Here is a 20,319-nt window from a genome sequence, read left to right as displayed (position 1 = left end):
AAATATGATATTTTTCCCTCTCAAATTCACCCGCAAATCTTGTCACTACTTGGCTGCATCAACACATGGACTGAGCTGTTTATTGTCACAATACGCATACAGCATAGAGTGACCATCAATATTACAAATCATCTTTCTTAACAAAATATGATGGAGTAGGTAGGATGAGGAACAATAATATTCCGTGAAACGCTATTCTCTCTTGGAGTTTGGCTACACTAGCTTGGGTCGGCAATGAAATTAATCTCTCGGCGGATTTGGGTCCCCGTTCATTTTTAGTGTCTTAAGCATTCCGTCCTTCGGATTGTTCTTCCTCCCCAGAGCTCATCCAACTTGGATTTCTTAGCAGGAGACACAAGAATCACATCGTTGGCGCACTTGATTGCCAATTAAGGCTCACCCTAGAAGAACCGAATCACTACCCAGTTTTCCATCCACAACTGCCGCAGCAGATGTCACACGATTACGGTACTGAATCACTGTCAAAGGTGCTGCAGCACGCTTCTTGCCTGTAGTAGGCTTAGTTGGAACCGATGGAGCCGGGGTCTCCACAACCAGAGAAACAGTCGCCGATCGCAACTAGAGCCGTGGAAACTGTGTAGCCAACGTACCCGAAAGAGAGGGGTAAAGGCCTCGGAGCAACAGCTAAGGGATTGGGAATAGGCTGCAATCCCGAACTTGAAACCCCCAGTGTCGCAGGGCGATCAGAAACCCTAACCATAGAGTTAGGGTTAGGGGCAAACACGAATCAGCTTCACCACCATCGGTGCACCAGCCAACCTGTGCAGGGATGCTCCAGCAACCCACTAGCCTTTCACACTTGAGACACACCGTTATCGCCGCTCCTGCAGTAAACTCGAAAGTCGTCGAAGGGTACATATGCTTCACAGGGGCTATCCAGCTCCTTTGCCCTTACGTATCGCCAGGCTATCCAGCGCTACCACCTCACCCAATGTGGCCCCAATCAACGCCACAACCCCCCTCCATGAATAGAGCTGGAGGCAGGCTAAAGATCTCGACTCACACTGGAATCGTCTTGATCAGTGCAGCCTCAACATCACCAAATCCACCGAACATCACCGCCGCCAGCACGTGTTTCCTGAAAAACCATGGACCCCCATCCAACACCATTTCTCGGTCCACCGGCGACGTGAACTGGAACACATACCGTCCACGTTGTTCCCTGATTGTCATCCTATTACCACCCCCAAACAGAAGCAATAGTCCCCATAAAAGCCCTTGGATTCACCCTACGCTGATCGGACACTGCTGTGGCGCCCACCGGACCAAAGGAGGTCCGCCCATCCTTCGTGATCGCAAGAGTTGCAGCCAGACGAACCGAAACCTCATCAACCATGGTAAAACCTTAGAAAACTGATGCTAAAAGAAGAGGAGGCAAAGAAAACCCTAGCTCCTGTCGTTTCTCTAAATAAATAATGTAATACATGATCACCCTCAATTTTATTAACACAAACAGAGGCCCTATAACCATGAATCAAGACCAAAAATTAAACTCGTGTCGCAGCGCTACTTTCTGTCACTGTGAAACACACTAACCCTTAAGCCACAACCAAACTGGTACTCACAAATTCACCCAACCCATAACTATCAAAACAGAAAAATATTTGTTTTAGACCAAGATCAAAATCCTCATCCTGGGTAAGGAAACACTAAAGAACAGCCTCAGAATATCCTCCATTACATTTTCTCATCGAACTCATGACCTTTTTAATGTTAGAATTATAACTTACCAACATGTCTCAGCTCATCGGCTCCCCTAATTCACTAATTCCAATCACATGTTTTGACTAAGCAAACAAGCACCATCTGGAGTGCTACTTTCCAATCATGGTCTTATCTTGATTGCTTTGAGGCAATTAGACCGCTGTTATTATCACAGTGAACAAATGTTAGTAGCTAGGCAGGGAATAAGATACTGAATGCTCATTTCAAAATCCAGTTTTGTCTGTTCATAGATAGCCTCTTCCCCAATGAGAACTCACGATCACTCTGTCACATTAGGTCGACCCTCGTGCTTTTCAATTAGGCTGATTTTTGAAAGAACTCGAAAGATGAGTGATACCCATGATTTAGTTATATTGTAAATCGGTTGGATTTTTTATAAGAATATAACAAAAAAAAAAAAAAGACATCATCTCTTCACTTTTTAGATACATACATACATATTTATCTATTTTGCATAATTATTACTTAGGTTAAATTATACAAAATTATATGGCATAGCTTCAGTAAAACATGCAAGAATAACTCATAAATCTAAACAAAACATCAAAATACATAACACATGTTAACTAGATCCAAGTCTAATTAACATCAAAATACCCAAACAAATAAATAAAAATAAAATCTGAAACCTCCGAATCAAGTAAGAAATGATCAAGTATGAGATCGAAACCTCCGTCCGGCCTGGTTCATGATCATCAAGTGAGTCGATGTTTCATCTAATCCAACATCCCACATCTTGCTTGTACCAAATTGTGTATATTCAGATCGAATGTAAAGAACAAATGCTACGACGACTGAAAATAGATGCCGTTAAAAAAAGCCCCAAAACTGGTACTGTTAGATGGGCAACGACATCATCGATCAAGCGGTTCTGATGCATTGAAGTTGCCTGAAATGCTTTTGAGCTGTTGCATTACTTGAAGAAGTAACTTCGTCTTCCCTGCCTCTCATCACGTCGTCTTCACTGTCCGACTGAGAAGAAGAAAACAGATGAACAAGAGTAGTCAATACACAACCCATCAGGGGAATAGAGGAGCATATGATGATAGCTCGTCTAATATGCATTAGCTTTCTTATATAAGAAGCTGGATAGCTAAGTCTCTCTAATGGATGTCTTGATTTGATCAAACAATAGCTAGGTTTTCAAAATGCTGGGGGTATTCATTTTGGCTCAACTTGTATATAGTGGCAAATGGAGCACTGTACTTGGTGTGGTAACCAAGTCATGCAGGAAACTTCTTTGCTTGCAAAAATATCAAGCTACACAAATTTGACCAACTCTCATGAGTCATTATTCCACTGAAGAAATATGGTGCAATAATTTCCCTATAGACTTCCAATAATAAGTGACTCACCTCCAAGTAATGCAAAACTTCTAATGATAATGACAAACATTTTGATTTCAGAGATTAAATATTAAAAGTATGTGCATAAAATTACACGGGAAATTCCAAGTCCTCTCAGGGTATGGAGTCGCACTTATGCTCTGTCAAATCATATTTGTATCATATTATTATAAGTTTCTATCAAATACTTGTCGAAAGTCAATTTAATTTAATTTAATTCTTATTTTTTTATATAAAATCATGTCAGTGTATATAACTTGTTAGCTAGTCTAGTTTAGGGTTTTCTAAATGTACCCAGTAAATTTCTATGTAAACTCAGCATATCAATTTTTACATGAAAAGACAGTTATATCCTCGTATGAAATGACAGTAATGGTCACCGCGGGTAAATAAAGATAATAACAAAATAAACCATAAAGTCTGAAACTCTTTTTTGTATTTGTACCTTGCAGTTCACTGTGTTCACGTTGTTATGTTGTTTCTTTCAGCAAACCTTAAACCCAAATTTTACTTTCCTTTATAATTGCTTCAAGGGTTTAATACACATGATATCAACAAAGTTGTGACTGCAATTATGATTTTGGAGGCGTCAAATAAGGTTTGTTCATTTTGTTTATCATAGAACCGGAATAAAAAAAATTTACTACAGTTATTGCACTTCGATCGGTCAATAAACACCGAAAATAATTAGAATATTCGGTAGTTTACCACTGAATGAAATAGGTACGTTCGACAGTCAACCACCAAAAATTGCTATACTATTCGGATGACAACCACCAAATTTTACTGCTCTGTTCGGGCCATAAACACAGAATATTGGTAGAATTTCGGCAGACAACCACCGAATGTTACTACTTGTTGAATTCTTTTACTATTTTCAGTTCCTTTTATCTGAAACTCACATCGAGTCGGTCCTCTTTAATGAAGCTCCGGACTAGTTCCTCAGTTAGGGAACGAACTTAGCGTTGATACGGAACGCATCATAAGTAACTCAACCAAGGGAGATAATTGGGGTCTTGGTGGGTGTGGATTTTGCTGGGTTTAATTAATAATAAGGGTAGTATTGGAAAAATTGCAGGGTGTAATTAGAAATTCTATCATTTTGTTGGGTGTAAAAAACTTACTGGGTCTACATAGAAATTTGCTGAGTACATTTAGGAAGACCCCTTGTTTATTAGTCGTATCAACTAATCTTGTTTATTAGTCATATCATACAAGAGTGACATAGCATATAAAGTATGATCTCAAGAGTCAAGACTAAGATAATTCATGATTCATATTTGAAGTCGGAGAAAAGAACACATTTACCCCGAAATTTCCTTAGTTCTTATGCTAGTAGTTCCAAAAAAATAAAGATATAACCAAATTAAGAAGAGAAAATGAGAAACATGACCCGTTTCAACGGTCTTATTACTTTCGTATTGGGTAGTAGTGTTACTTACATTAGACTGACGTGGGTTCCAGTAAAATAAGACTGAATTGCACCACGCAAATCAAATCAAATGAAAGGTCACACTTTGGTTGTGTTCAGCCGAACAAAGAGTATAAGAGTAAGTGGTAACTTACCAACAATGACCATGGTTAAGTCGGAAAACATGAAGATGAATATTTCCGAGGCAAGCACGAACCAAAATCGAAATGATGGAAGGACTTGTAAACATAAACAGATCATTAAATTTTGAGGTCCTTCTCCGGCATTGAGTCATAACTAGATTGTGTCATATCGTGTTAGTATCAAGTTATTTCAAGTTTCAGTCAAACATTATTCAGTAAAAGTTTAGCGACTTTGACCCAAAATACCAAAATTATCCAACATTTACCCACTCACCCAGTAACAGATTTTTATTCCTACTAACCTATTTAATTTTGATATGTCACTTTTAACTCTCAAAGAATTATAAAATTACATCTCATTCATAAAACCATAAATGCTCTCTCTCTCTCTCTCTCTCTCTCTCCAGTCTCAAGCACAGGGACGTAGTTACATGAAGGGCTGAGCCCAATCCAAAACTCTTGTATAAGTGTGCAACTAAATTGGTCTCTGACTTTGGTTCAGTTGGCAAAGTTACAAGCTTTTTATCTCTTTCTCAAGTTATGACTTGGGTTCGAGTCCCCTAATCATTTTCTTTGTATCCTTCTTCCCTTTTTTTTGCATCATTTTCTTTTCTTCTGTTCTTGTTCTTCTTTCTTTTTGTTTCTTTCCCCATTTTATTTTCCCTTAAAAATATTACAACTTTTCTATTAGTTTTTCGTATTAGTATTTCTTAAAAATTTCTTCTCTTAAAGGCAAATCTTGTATGTTTTTATTTACTCTTTCCACCTTTTTTTTCTTTAGTTACAATATTTTCTTTTAGTCTTTCTTCTAAAATTTTGTCTCAAAATCTATTGAATTATTATCGACAAAATAGAAAAAAAATTCTTGTAAGCAAGCCTTAGATTAGCCTACCCCAAACCTGCATCCTGGCTACGTCCCTACTCCAGCGCTCATATCTCAACGTTTGAGCCTCGAAAATACGATCACCGGCGAGAAAAGTAAGTTGAGGCTCCACGAGCGCTAGTGAGAAGCCGCGGTGGCCGACCCAATGCCCTTGGCCACCGGAAGGTCGGCGAGGACTAGGCGAGGGCAAGCGATGGTGACGGTCTCCGCCGGTAAATGTTTTGCCCCAAGAGAGCTTTCCATTGGTGCAACGCTCTTTAGTCGGATCTGAAGCATCGTAAAGAGATTGAATTGAGGCAAGTCTCAAATTCCAAACTTGTTTCGGCGAATTTGAAAATCTAATACTGCAATCGCAAGAATCAAAGTATGGGTATTTGTAAGCCCTAATTTTTCCAATTTGTGGATTGAACCCTAAATAAGAAAAATTGGGGAATTTTGAAATAAATGTGTGAAAGTACTGGGAGAAAATTGGACGAAGTAGATGAAGGGTTTGGAGGAGCGAATGAATTGAAGAGGAGTCAGTTGAGAAATTCAGAGTAAGACAGTGGGTTTCGGGGTTCGAAGGAGAAGGTCAGCAACAATGGATTAGGAATGTACGTATGTTTTGGGTTATTAGGGTGGGCTCCGCTATTGGGCTTTAATCCAATGTTGAAATATCTTCTCTAAGAGCAGCTTTTACTCAAGAGGTTACTTTGTGGTATAAACTTGACCATCCTATTGTAACTAAATTGTTGTTTGACATTTGGAGATAATCATTGGGCGTCAAAGAGTTTTTTTCTTCAATAAAATTATATTATTGCGAGAAATTTTATTCGCACATCCCTAATTACTTAATACACACCACATACTTAATACACCACCCATTTGATTTCTTATTCTATCATTTTATTAAATACACCACTCAAACTACCTAAATTATCCTCAAATCTCAAAATTCTATATAAAATCACTATATATAAATCAATATTAAAATCATCATGCTAAACTTTATCATAATCACAACATTCTATATATATCATAATGAATTTAAATGCATTTAATTATCAGAATCATCATAATAATTTTAATTTTCTTTCAATTATTCTGACGAGGTCCTGTATAATCTTAACAATTTTGTATTCAAAATTGCTGGTAGTCAAAATTGTTGAAAAATAATCAAGAACACATGAAGAGGATCCCAACTAGGTTTATAACTGCATTGTTATTATTTTCTGTCCATTAGTTATCAAGAAACAACATATACAATCATACGGATTTTGTAATGCAAAATTGCTAGTAGTCAAGCTTGTAGAAGAATATTCTAATTAGGGTATATATATATATATATATATATATATATATATATATATCATACTAGGTTTTATTTTCTTTCTATTAATTACCAAGAAACAATATGAACGATCATAAGAATTTTGTAATGCATAATAATCAAGCTTGTCATGAACTCATGACAAAGATTTCAACTTGAATTTATAACAATATTAAAAGCTATTAAACATATTCCAATTATAGTTCCTTTTCTAATATGAATGTCTTTTCAGTCATTTCATTTACCCATATAATCTGATTTTAAATGTAAAAGTATTAGAATGTGTATTAAGTATTTAGGGATGTGTTAATAAAATTTCTCTATTATTGCCTCCAAATAAAAGGTTTTGAATTGATGCAATCTCATCATATTCTTCGTCAATCAAAGCTTTATTTGTCTAATTTTAGAGAAATTAGTTCCTCTTCCCCCCAATAAACTTTTATTGCACCCCCAGTAAACTATTAATGCTCCTTAATAAACATTTATTGCTCCCTAATAAAACTTTAATGTTTATTGGGGGTGATAATAGTTTATTAGGGGGCAACAAAAGTATCCGGTAACCTATAAGATCTCCGACGACCTCTTTGGGGACCTCCGGCGAGGTTTCAGGAGATTTATAGAAGCCGGTCACCGGATTCCAGAGATCGGTGACCGAAATCTCCTATGGTTTCTCTCTCTCTCTCTCTCTCTCTATGTGACAAAGGAGAGGGCAAAATAGTCTCAAATAGAAATTTAAAAAAATTAAATTGGGTATTAGGGAATAACTTGTAATAGTTATTATCGGTAAGGGGAAAAAAATAAGTGAATGTTGAAGGGGAAAAAAAATCCCTAAAATTAGTGTAAATGGACAAAACCCCAAAAGTTTAAACCATACGGACTACGTACTATTCTAGCTTTAGAAACCCTTAGAATATAATGTCGAGGTTCTCTCCTCTCTAGCACTTTGCGAAAGAAGTGAGAGGTAGCCCACCAGACCCTTGGGTAAGACAAAACCCTAGTGGTTATTGCATACGGCGTATGCACTTTTTACCTGTAGTCACGGCGATGGGTTGGAGATTGGTATTTAAGTTCTTCAGATTGATGGAGGAGATGACAACTATTTTCTCAAGAAAGATGGCGCTGGGGGACAAGAGCGCTATGGTGGTTATTCCGAAAGAGAAGATGGAGAAGAAACCAAAAAGATGGTTTATTGTGGGGGAATGGTGGTCGGAGAAACCCTACCAGAAAGATCTGCTCATTAATATGATGAAAGGATTGTGGCTTCCAAAAGATGGTCCACCGGACAAGTCTCGAATCACGGCAGTCCTACTAGAGGGGAGCAACCGAATCTTGTTTACGTTTAAGCATGTCAAGGATTTCAAGTGGGCGGTGAGAGGCAGTCCATGGTCCTATGAAAAGGTATTGTTTGCCACTGTGGTGACAAATGGGGTGGATGACTCGCTCAAGGTTGATCTGAGTACACAGTTTTTCTGGGTGAGAATCAGGGGATTGCCGAAGTATATGGATAAAGACACAGGTGAGAGTATAGGAAGTGTGATTGGTCAATATGTCAAGATGGGGAAGGATTGCTTTGGCAGTTGCCTGGGTAGTTTTCTGAAGATTACGGTAGGTATTGACATTACAGTTCCTTTGAAGAAGTGGATTATATTTGAGCCTGAAGGGGAGGAAGCCAATCTACATGTTGTGGAGTATGAGAGATTACCAAATTTCTGCTTCTTCTGCGGACTATTATCACACACTGGGGGTGGTTGTCCACTTCATCAGTCAGGGGAGGTGACTAAGCCGACTTATGACACTTTGCTGAATGTTGAAAGAAAAGAATAGTGGCTTATAAAGCAAGGAGCAGAGAGGAGCTCACAGAACTAGCGTTATACTGGGACAGGTTATAGGTTGGGTCTTAACAGAGTTGTGAATATGGGGTGGAGAATGGTGGCGCCGGACCTACCGACTGCTGGATTGGTTCGCTCTAAGGAGGAATTGGAGATGGATGATCACGCCCTAGAATTTTCTGAGAATGTTCTAATGGAGGTGGATCGGCCTACGTTAAAGAGCATGGCTCATGAAGGGGCTGTGAAAAGACGATGTGTTGGGAGCACGATGGCGGACCGATGATGGCCAATGGCAGAGCCGACAAGGGGAACAGAGTTAACTTTGTGTGATGTACAAGTTTTGGAAAGTCCAGAGTTACAGGCAGCATTTATTACGGGGAGTAATGGTATGTCACCGGAAAGGAAGGAGTTGAGGGCGGGTTTAGTTAATCATGTTAATAGTGGAGCTGATTTGGTGGATCTAGATTCTGACATCTAAAAAAACGAAGGAATTACAGCTATTGAGGTGATTGCGAGGGAATCTAGGGAAGGCAAGAAGAAGAAGTGTTTGGATGGGTTGATTCAGGGTACAAAACAGGTTGGCGGGGACGTAATGGCTAACATGAATCTAGTTGTTCAAATGACTGGTTTAAAGGAGAAGACTGGGCCTCAACTTATTTTGGGCTCACAAGGGGTTGGGTCTGGAGAAAAGTCAAATGGACCCAAGTTGGCTGAGAAGGGCCCAGATAGGAAAAGAAGCACTAAATGAAAACATAGGGCCCAACTAAGCCCTAAGAAGGGATTCAGAGTAGGAAGGCATAGTTCTATGAGTATAAAGGTATTGAAGTCAAGCATGGGTGGTACTGCAAACCATCTTTCCATGATGGGTCTGGACTCGACCCATCACGAGAAATGATCGTGTTTTGTTGGAACTGCCAGGGGATTAGGAACCCCTGGACAGTTAAAGGGCTGAAAGGGCTTGTGTCCCTAAATCTTCCCAAGTTAATTTTTCTTTCTAAGACTAGATGTACAGTAGATGAAATGGATTCTCTACGAAGACAGCTGGAATGGAGAAATACTTTTTCAATTGGGAATAAATTTATAAAACACAAGCATGGTAAGAGGGTGAACAGATCAAGGGGCTTGAGTCTGCTTTGGACGGAGGAGATTAGGGTTTCTTTGAAAACGTATAGTAGTAGTCACATTGATGTTATGGTACAAGTAAAGGATGATGAGCAAGAGTGGAGGTTTACGGGCATTTACAGGCAACCTAAGGCAGAGAACAGACATTTGACCTGATCTTTACTCAAAAGATTGGGCTAAGGAAACACTCAACCTTGGGTCATGAGAGGAAATTTCAATGAGATAGTATCCTTTTTGGAAAGGAAGGGGGTCCTTTGAAGGGGGAAAAGGCAAATAGAGGCATTCAGGGAATCTCTGTTAGCTTGTGGAATGGTGATTTTTGTTTTGTAGGCCCAAAATTCACATGGCATGGAAAGGCATACGACATAGAGAAACCATCAAAGTCTAGTTAGACTGCTTCTTAGCCATGTCGAATTGGATAGGTAGATTCCCAGCTAGTAGGGTTTCTCACTTAAACCCTAATGAACTGGACCATCTGCCTGTGATTCTAGAGGTCCAAAAAAGAAGAAACGAAGGAGAAAGCAAAGGAAACGGTTCTGGTTTGAGGAGTTCTGGCTCCAGGAGATTGATTGCAAAGAAGTGGTAGAGGCGGGGTGGGATAGCGCAATCGGTCCCTGTCCGTTTTGAAAATTATGTAACAAGATCCAAAACACAAGGGAGGTGTTATTGTGTTGGAGTAGGTCACCTTTTGGACAGTTACAGGAGGAGATAAAAAAGGCCAGTGACAAATTGGAAAGATTATATGGTTTGACCTCTGTTTTGAATGAGGAAGAGGCTAGGGTGGAATTAGAGAGGCAGTTGAATGAGATCTTTCATAAGGAACGGGTATTCTGGCAATAGCGCTTGAGAGTATTGTGGTTAGCAGAGGGTGATTTGAACACGAAGTATTTTCATCAAAAAGCGAGTAACAAGAAGAAGAAGAAGAAGAAGAAGAACACGTTGCATGGGTTGTTTAATGAGGCTGGTAAGTGGTGTAATGAGAAGGAGGACATGCAGCATATTGTGTTGGATTATTACACAAACCTGTTCACTTTAGCTACACCGACAGTCGTGGAGCAGGATTTGCATTGGGTGCCAAGAGTTATTTCTAATGAAGTGAATAAGCAGCTGACTAGAGATATCTTAGCGTTGAAGGTTTTGGGTGCGTTAAAACAAATGCACCCATCCAAAGAACCTGGACCGGATGGTTTCTCGTCGGTTTTCTATCAACAGTTTTGGGATGTGGTGGGGGATGATGTAGTTGAGGCTGTTAAGTGTTTTTTACGTTTAGAAGAGTGTCTGAGGGAGATAAACTGTACTTGGGTGATTCATTCCCAAGGTGAAAACACCAAAGTTTGTTCACTAACTGATTACACGCATTTCTATGCATGTAATTGTATCTAAAACACTAGAAATAAGTTAATCCTCAAGTCAATTATTATGTAATTAATCAATTTTTATTTATTTTGTAGTAAATAAGCAGAGTTGTGGATTTCGGAAGAAGTTGTGCGAAATTGGAGCTAATTGAAGTATCGACAAAAAGATGAAAAGTCAATGATGGTCAACGGGTTAATGCAAGCAAATATGTGAAAATCATTGGGTTGAGCTTGGGGAAAGCAAAAGAAGAAGAGAAGAAAATGGAAGAAAAGAAAAAAAAAAGGAAAAAAAAATAGTGGAGATTTGTTAATTAAACAAATGTTTAATTAACAACACAGAGCTAGAGCAGCACGTGCTCTTTCATTTTTTCTCTTCTTCTTTAATGTCTTTCTCTTTCTTCTCTACTTGTCCACTTACATGCTACCACGTGGCAGCCCATCCCATCCCATCCTTTCTTCTTACTCGCGAAAACAACAACCACACATATTCCATTCTTTCTTGACTGATCCCAGCAGCCTACGAAAAAAAAAAAAAAAAAAAAAGCACTCTCCTCAGTCCTCTCTTTTCAAAATAGACCGACCCTAGACCCTATTCCCTATCCTCTCTTTTCTCCAACAGTGCCGCACACCACCTCCCCTCTATTTCCATCTCTCTCCCACACCATCTCCACTTCCTAATACCTCTCTCTACCATTTTTCAAGGAAAATCAAGGGATTTTTACTACCCACACCATTAATTGCTCATCAACACAAAGATATTTTACTTTTGGTAGAGTGGGGCTTAATATCAAGTTGGGTTTATGTTTGTATATAGCAAATTGTGAGCCTAATTTGTGTTTCCTCTCTCCTATAAACTTTTCTCTTAATTTCTTATATATTGAATGATGTATTTGAGCATGGGTAGTGAGTAGTTCAATTTTGGGAGTTAGGGTTGTGAAGCCCTAACTCATCTTGTGTAAATATTGATGCTTTACATGAAATAAATGCAATTTCCCTTGTGTATGCTTTAAATCCAAATTTATTGGTCCTTAGAAGCATGTTTCTAGGCTTTGTCAACCTATGAAATTATGTTGTGGGCAATTGTGATGAATAGATTGATAAATTGATAACTTATTAGTCTTGTTGCATCTAGGATTTAAGTGTGGTAACTATTAGCTAGCTTAATTGTAGCTAAGCTTGCTTGGGTCTCTATTATCTTGCTCTCTAGGCCTCTAATTTTAGATATTGTGGCCTTGACCGACGTAATGCCTAAGTTAAAGAGTTGATTGTGGCCCTAATAGGCATAGTTAATACACCAAAAAGATAATTGGTTTAGTAGCCTTAACCGGTATTAGATACAGGACTCGACACATATAGGAAATGCAGGCATTTTTGAAATTGGCATCGATGTTTACAAGATAGTTAGTGTGAATCACCCGACACTCCCATGTTTCCATTAATTTGAAATCCGAATTTAATTTCTTGCTTGATAATTAGTTGTTTGCTTTTATTTTAGTTTGCATTTAATTTAGTTAATTCTCAATTCAAAACTCCCGAACAAAATTCTACCTTCCATTGTGCATAACTCATTTGAACTACAAGTTAGTGGCTTTGATTAGGCTTAGTATGAGCTAAGCCGAGCATTGCCGAGGCTTGGTGCCTTGTGAATATTATTTTACTTTATTTTATTTTTATTTTTCATTGTATGCATTTGAGTTGTCCTAGTGCCAATTATCTTGGTTAGGTCCAACACCTAATCCCCGAGGTATGATAAACTAATGTCTAAATACTGCCCTTACTTAACAAGATTAGTATGGTTGCGAGAGTTTATGATTCAAGTCACCAACTGAGATCCATAAGTTTGTGTAATGTGATCTATAAAATTGGGTCTAAGTTGTTGGCTAACAGGTTGAAGCCCCTACTTGATGGAATTATCTCCCCTTATCAGAGTGCTTTCATTCCCAGGAGACTAACTTCGGACAACTCGTTACTTGCTTTTGAAATCTCTCATTATCTAAAGAAGAGGAGAAGAGGTCATGTGGGTTATGGTACTTTGAAGCTTGACATGAGCAAAGTGTATGATAGGATGGAGTGGAGTTTTGTTGAGGCAATGTTGAGGAGGTTAGGGTTCTTGTCTAGGCAATTGCTGCAAGCAGAGCTTTCGAACAAGATTCAAGGATTACGAGTTTGTTTTGGGGCCCCAGCCATCAGCCATCTTTTCTTTGCTGATGACTCGTTCATCTTCTTTAAGGCGGAGGAGGCTGATTGTCAAAAGCTTGGTGATATTTTTCAAAAGTATGAAGCTCTATCTGGACAGCATGTGAACTATTTAAAGAGTGAGATTGCTTTCAGTAGGAATGTGTCGAGATAGAAACAAGAAGAATTAGAGATGATGTTAGGGGTTAAAAGGGTTGAAAAACATGAAAAATACCTCGGTTTGCCAAAGGAATTGAGTTACTCGAAGGAGGAGGCCTTTATGTTTCAATGAGAGAATCAGAAAACGTACGTAGGGTTGGAGGGAAAAGACACTTAGTGTGTAACGTCCCGAACCAGAATTTACTGATTTACTAATCATTAGGACGGTAAACGACATTTACTTTCACTTTTATTGTCATTTCAGCACTTTTAGTAGCCCTAAAAGTTGACTTTTTGTTCGGGTCAAAATTTGAGAAAATGTTCTTCATGAAAGTTGTAGAGGACGTTAAACCGAGCGCGTGGATATGTGGTACGTAAAAATCGGAATTCATATGCGAAAGTTATGCCTTAAAATGTGGAAGTTACTGTTCACGGTAACTTTCTATATATATAGAAAGTTACTGTGGTAGATTTCCATTTCTGGAAACCTACCCCGACTTTCTCTCTCTTCCTCTCCCTCTTTCCCCAGCGTCGGCCTCTCTCCTTCTCCCCTTCGTTTTGCCGCCGTCCGGCCACCAATCGGCGAGCCCAGGGTGACGGTCGACTCCTCTCTTCCTCTCCCATACGCTTGTGGTCGTAGGTCGTCGTGATTTGGCCGGAGAAGCTCGAATTCAAGCCAAGAAGATTACTGTAGCAGTTTGTTGTTTCCGGCGATATCTTCCGATTCCGGCCATCTCCGGCCACCAAACCGGCGTCGAAGGTGCGGTTTTTGCCAAGGATCATTTCCCCCCTAGCCTTGAGCCATGATTTGCAGTGTGGAGGTCGAATAGAAGAAATTTCAAATCCTAGGGTTCTTGAATTCGAGCTTCTCCGGCCAAATCACGACGACCTACGACCACAGGGTGTAATTCAGGGTGTAATTCTACCATGTGTTTCTTCTCACATATTCAAATAATTTGCGGGATGCTTCAAACTTAATGCTTTGATGATTTTCTTCTTTAGTTGATAAGGACTTTTGGTAATGTTTGGAAGTATGATGGTGAATTCATTAGGGACGCTATGAGAACTGATCAGATTTCAGCGACCGGCCAAATATCACCTTTAGGATTGTTCCTTCTAAGTGTTGATCTCTCAGTTTTACATGGCCAATTCTTGGATCAATTTTGAATCTAATTTCTACATATTACGAGCAGACTTGCATATCGATCGTGTGATATCATCCCCACTTTGTTATGATTCGCGTACTACCTTCGTTGAGGATGTTGTATTGCAGATTAGTGTATGTGTGCTACCTCTACTTTGACAGTATGAAATTTCGAGGACGAAATTTTTATAAGGAGGGGAGATTGTAACGTCCCGAACCGGAATTTACTGATTTACTAATCGTTAGGACGGTAAACGACATTTACTTTCACTTTTATTGTCATTTCAGCACTTTTAGTGGACCTAAAAGTTGACTTTTTGTTCGGGTCAAAATTTGAGAAAATGTTCTTCATGAAAGTTGTAGAGGACATTAAACCGAGCGTGTGGATATGTGGTACTTAAAAATCGGAATTCATATGCGAAAGTTATGCCTTAAAATGTGGAAGTTACTGTTCACGGTAACTTTCTACATATATAGAAAGTTACTGTGGTAGATTTCCATTTCTGGAAACCTACCCCGACTTTCTCTTCCTCTCCCTCTTTCCCCAGCGTCGGCCTCTCTCCTTCTCCCCTTCGTTTTGCCGCCGTCCGGCCACCAATCGGCGAGCCCAGGGTGACGGTCGACTCCTCTCTTCCTCTCCCATACGCCTGTGGTCGTAGGACGTCGTGATTTGGCCGGAGAAGCTCGAATTCAAACCAAGAAGATTACTGTAGCAGTTTGTTATTTCCGGCGATATCTTCCGATTCCGGCCGTCTCCGGCCACCAAACCGGCGTCGAAGGTGCGGTTTTTGCCAAGGATCATTTCCCCCCTAGCCTTGAGCCACGATTTGCAGTGTGGAGGTCGAATCGAAGAAATTTCAAATCCTAGGGTTCTTGAATTTTCTGGAAATTTTTCACTGGCCAAATTGGAGCTCTTCCAGGTAAAATTGGAACTTGTTGTAGTTGAGAAAGAGGTTGGGTTTGTTGAGTAGATGGTGCTGCCAAATTTTGGTGGACATCGAAGGTGGTTGCCAGTGGCGCGTGGGGCCCACGCGCTGCCACTGTTGGTGGCGCGTGGAGGCGTATAGGGCAGTGTTTTAATTCCGGTTTTTAGCCCATTAAATTGTATATATGTTGTAGAGCTTGTATGTGAAGTTTGGTGAATTATGGAGGAGTTTGGAATTATTTGTGAATTTCCAAAGTTTGAAGTTTTGTGATTGAATTGTTGGAAATCCGGCCGTCGGATTTCCCTCGTTTTCATTGTGGAATATGTTAATTGAGGAATTGGTGTTGTGGGAGAGATTTGGGTTGAATTTGAGAAGTAATGGAGATAGGGATTTTCAGGTTTCGTTTAGGTTCGTAATTATTTTATCGGATTGCCGTTTACGGAAATATAATTGTGTACAGGGCAATGCCGCGAGCTATGGTTAAATGAAGGAACTCGTTTGCGTGGTCGCCCAATAGTACTGTGAGTGGACCTTTGCTTTTAAATATGGATGCATGCAAATGTTTTTCCCGAATTAATTATTTAATTATTTAATCCATGTTATTATATTTTGCTTTCGGGAAATTATTGTTGATTTGTCTTGATTTGTTTTGGAAATGAATTAGTGACTTAAATTATTGTTTTAATTTATCGAGCATATTAAACGGATTTAAATATTTTTATTACTATGTCAATTGGATTTTCGAATTGAAGTTGTTATGCTCGATTTTGAATTTGTGATTTATGTTAAATTTCGTTGAAGTAATTTTCCGAGGTGATTTCCGGAATTAAGTATCTTTCTATTCATTGATTTGAGATTTTTGGAAAGATTTTCAAAATGGGATTTCGATGAAGTTATTTCTTATTTATTTATTCGACTTTCGGTTTTGGCATTGAGAATGTCTGGATGATGATCTAATTATTTTTTTAGCGTGTGGGACACGCTGTTGATTTATGAGACTTTTTACGAGAATTTCCGGGTACGGTTGGGAATCGTACCCGTGTTTTCTTTATTCGCGGGACTTATGGGGAAGCCTTACTGATTTTCGATTTTCGTATGATTTTAACCCACCATACCTGGGTCGTCATATGTATTGCTAGCTAGCCTGTTAGTACTTCTCCCTGCTTACTATGTGTTCGTGGGTGAGTAAGAGCAGAGCATGGGATGCTCCAAAGTGTGGGATGCTCCGACCCGAGCCTGGGAGGCTCCCTTCTTTCGTATGGTGAAACTTCTTCCCCATATTTTATCGTTGCTTGACTAGCGGGGCTAGTCCGATTTTCACTGTAGCCAGCGGGGCTGGTCTTATCTTCTTGAGAAACGAGATTTTGGTTTTACGATATAGTTTTCGAATGTGGTGACTAGCGAGGCTAGTCGATTTATCATTTTGGAATCCTTGGATTTAAAGCTAAATATGTTTTACCATTTGTGCATGCATTGAGTTTTTAAAGGAATAAATGTGGGAAAGTATGAAATCCTTTTTCTTTTAAATTGTTTATTTTTGTCCACTCACGCTAACGTTTTTCGTCTACTTTCCCCTGGGCCTTTCGGTTCCTAATGCCCAGTTTGCAGGCTAATTAGTGGAGGTCGGGCGTACATGACATTTGAGGCATAGTTGTCACTACTTCCGCAGTGTAGGATCCCTTGATCATTTACTCTTCTTTTTATATCCCTGTGTATAGTAGTATTGCTCTGATAACCTTTGGGATTAGTATTGTTGAGTTTTGTGTTTTGTGAAAGTAGAGTTGTTGGTAATTGGGAGCAGGGTGGCTCCAGGAGTATAAGGTTTGTTTGCTTGAAGTGTTTTTGTGTGTTTTACAGGTTTTTGGGTAGTCCATTTTAGAGGTGACTCTGCCGAATTTTTGGTAGAGTTATCCCTAAGGTGGGCCCCACAGGGCCACCTCAGATTTCAGGGTGAAATTCGGGGCGGGTCCTGTCAATTTGGAAATCTACCATAGTAACTTTCTCTATATATAGAAAGTTACCGTGAACAGTAACTTCCACATTTTAAGGCATAACTTTGGCATATGAATTCCGATTTTTACGTACCACATATTCACGCGCTCGGTTTAACGTCCTCTACAACTTTCATGAAGAACATTTTCTCAAATTTTGACCCGAACAAAAAGTCAAATTTTAGAGCCACTAAAAGTGCTGAAATGACAATAAAAGTGAAAGTAAATGTCGTTTACCGTCCTAATGATTAGTAAATCAGTAAATTCTGGTTTGGGACGTTACATAGTGCATCTGGGAAGGAAGTGGTAATAAAAGTTGATGTACGTTATGAGATGCATTGAGCTCCCTAAACACTGTGCAATGAAATGCATAGGCTAATGGCTCGTTTTTGGTGAGGTCCGTGATAAGGGGGAAGAGATGAAAATACATTGGCTGGCGTGGGAGAAGCTGTGCATTCCCAAGAGTGAGGGGGGACTGGGGATTTGAGATATGAGTCTGTTCAACACTAAACTCTTAGCAAAACAAGGATGGAGGTTGCTTAGAGAACCTGATTCTCTGTTGGCACAGGTTCTTAAGGCTCGTTACTTCTCTCATTAGAACTTCATGCAGGTGGAGTTGAAGATGGGGTGCTCCTATACGTGGCGGAGCATACTCAAAGGCCGGAAGTTGCTTCGAAAAGGCATTCATTTTTAGGTTGGCAATGGGGAGAATATCTCGGTCTGGGATGATCCTTGGATCCCACAGCCTTACCATTTCAGACCGTATTCGCTTCCGATGCAAGATACTAAGGAGCTTAGGGTTTGTGACCTAATAGACTCAGAAGCGGGGGAATGGAATGTGTGGCTACTCCATGAGTTGTTGATGGACAATGAGGTCATGCATATTGTGAGAATTCCTCTTAGTTTGAATGGTGGTGAGGATCGTCTCATATGGCACTTTGACAAGAAGAGTCAACATAATGTCAAAAATGGATATCATGTGGCACGACTAACGGAGCAGTTGGGTCAAAGGAAGTCAACGTCTGAGTCACATGTTGAAGGGGAGTTCATATTCAAGAAGCTTTGGGAGATCAATGTTCCTCCAAAAGTGAAGCAACACACATGGCGTTTGGTTAAGGTGATCCTACCTACTAGAGTTGCCCTAGTAAAGATGGTACAGTTCCCAGATGTTATGTGTCCATTCTGCTCAGTGTATGGGAGGCATGTGTTTAAGGAGTGTGATGTGGTGATTGTGTTGTGGAGAACTCAAGTTAAAAACCTACTGAACATTCAATGCAGTCGGTGGTGGAGTGGATATGTGCAATGTTTCGAAGTCTACAAGGTGAGCAGGTTGAACTTTTTTTGATGCTGCTGTAGGCAATCTGGAATGAACACAATAAGGTGGTCTGGAAAGGTGACATTTTTAATCCAATGCGTATGCATGACTGGGCGGTTAATTATTTGGAGGATTTTAAGAAGCACCATGTGTGTAGCAGAAACAAGGAGAGGAGGCCAGTTGCTAAGTGGTTGTTCCCCCCACGAGGTAGACTCAAAGTGAACGTGGACGGTGGTTTCCGGGTGGAAGTGGGATCGGTGTTGTTGTCCAAGATGATAATGGTGAGTGCATGGCGGCGCTGGCTCGACATATGCCTTATGTCCAGAATGTACTGCATGTTGAGGCGGAAGCGCTTCGTGCAGGGCTTTTGGCGACAATTTACCAAGGCTGGGATGAACTGAAAGTTGAGTCTGACTGCTCTGTGCTCGTACATGCCCTGGATAGGGATGAGGAGGACTTTTCTAAGGTAGACCGGATTATTGAGGACTGTAAAAGGTATATACGTTCTTTTGCTTTCTTTCAATTCCGGCATATCTATCGTGAAGCAAATAGTGTGGCCAATAGGTTATCACACCTTACTAGTTGGAATGAAGTAGATGAATTTTGGATAGAGGAGACACCTGCTATTATTCGGGATGTTCTCTGTGAGGATAGATGTAATGTTTCTAGGGGTTTAGGCAATATGGTTGTACTCTTCTACTATTAATAACTTGAAAGGTTGTCCCCGCCTTGTCGCGGGATTGATTACTTGTTAACTAATTTGTACCATATGAGTATCTTTACAGAACATTGTTTTTGGAAAAGAGAGCTTTTCTTACATCTTTGATTACAGTATAGTTCAAGATGATTGGCTTAACCTTGGGGGAATGATATTTGATCAGGTGTAGTTAATTCAAAAAATGGTTAGCCTAACTAAACTTGTTGCTAGAGTTAGGTCCAAAAATGGTCAGCACAAATTATATCGTTTTGGGTTATAGATTTAAGCATTAATATCGTTCTCAGCTATACATTCATCAACTTAAAATGAAATTATCGAAATAATATTTAGCCTCTATTCTACCTCAAACAGTTCTAACAATCTGACCACTTCACTTCATTCCTCTTTCGTTGATATCCTGATTTTGTTTTCCCCTTTTACCAAACGAGCTTTGTGGGCTTATGTTGTTTCGAAAACACATAACCGCTGATGTTGAATATCGGGAACAGCCCAGCCTTTTCCCCACTCAGAAAGTTGAGAATGATTTGGGCATGCTTGCCAAGAGCAGCATATCTGCTTCAGGGTGAACATAAAAAGTTTTCTCCTCTTCGGACTGCAGAAAGTCCAGGCCGAGTTTTCTCTTCATCACTCTCATGAGACGGTACTCGACACTCATGAGACGTTATTGGTAGATGGCACAATGTCAAAAGAGCACTTCAAGAGGTTTGTGATTTATCCCATTTTATCTCTTTTTCATTTTGCTATATA

The 20,319-nt window shown here is 39.7% G+C and overlaps 1 long non-coding RNA gene across 1 annotated transcript; it reads right to left on the bottom strand.

Annotated features, from left to right (window-relative positions):
• Window positions 1-5: 5 nt before the first annotated feature.
• On the bottom strand, window positions 6-2,930 carry LOC121052340. The gene is made up of 2 exons (XR_005808747.1): window positions 1,752-2,930; window positions 6-1,345 (listed from the first exon to the last, which is right to left on the bottom strand). It is a non-coding gene; the product is annotated as an uncharacterized LOC121052340 (long non-coding RNA).
• Between the last annotated feature and the right edge of the window lie 17,389 nt (window positions 2,931-20,319).

Source organism: Rosa chinensis, chromosome 3 (assembly GCF_002994745.2).
Source record: "Rosa chinensis cultivar Old Blush chromosome 3, RchiOBHm-V2, whole genome shotgun sequence".
Classification (NCBI taxonomy): domain Eukaryota; kingdom Viridiplantae; phylum Streptophyta; class Magnoliopsida; order Rosales; family Rosaceae; genus Rosa; species Rosa chinensis.
The sequence above is the reverse complement of the archived record's forward strand: the minus strand, read 5'-3'. Positions and strand labels throughout refer to the sequence as shown.